This window comes from Ipomoea nil, unplaced genomic scaffold (assembly GCF_001879475.1).
Source record: "Ipomoea nil cultivar Tokyo-kokei standard unplaced genomic scaffold, Asagao_1.1 scaffold0758, whole genome shotgun sequence".
NCBI classification, from domain to species: domain Eukaryota; kingdom Viridiplantae; phylum Streptophyta; class Magnoliopsida; order Solanales; family Convolvulaceae; genus Ipomoea; species Ipomoea nil.
The window spans coordinates 356018-356482 of record NW_017617186.1 but is presented as its reverse complement, the minus strand read 5'-3'; positions in this window follow the sequence as shown (position 1 = coordinate 356482).

Genomic DNA, 465 nt, shown 5'->3' with positions numbered 1-465 from the left:
TTATGCTTTGGAACGTACTGTGGAGTACCACTAGTTTGTACGGAAGTAGTGTTCACTTGCAAGATTTCAATAGGACCATTAGTGATTACTTCCCACATCTCATCATATAGTGCGGATATATGTACCTGCATGCAAATTTTCCAATCATCAAATTTTTCTAAAGAAAATAACAAATTTTGGGCAAGAGCCATATCTCTTTTTATCATTTTGATTTTTGAGATCTGTTTAGCAGTCAAGATTGACTCAAATAGACAATGGCTCTAATACCAATTGTTGGTCCCGATAGGGTGGTAAAAAGTCTAGAGGGGGGGGGGGGAATAGACTTTTTAAACTTTTTCACAATAAATAACACTTTGGTAATTTCAACTCCAAGTAACAAGTAAATAACAAGATATTCAACTTGGATGCACAACGGAATAATTCAACAATAAAGTGTTACATAAAAACAGAGAGATAATCACATGC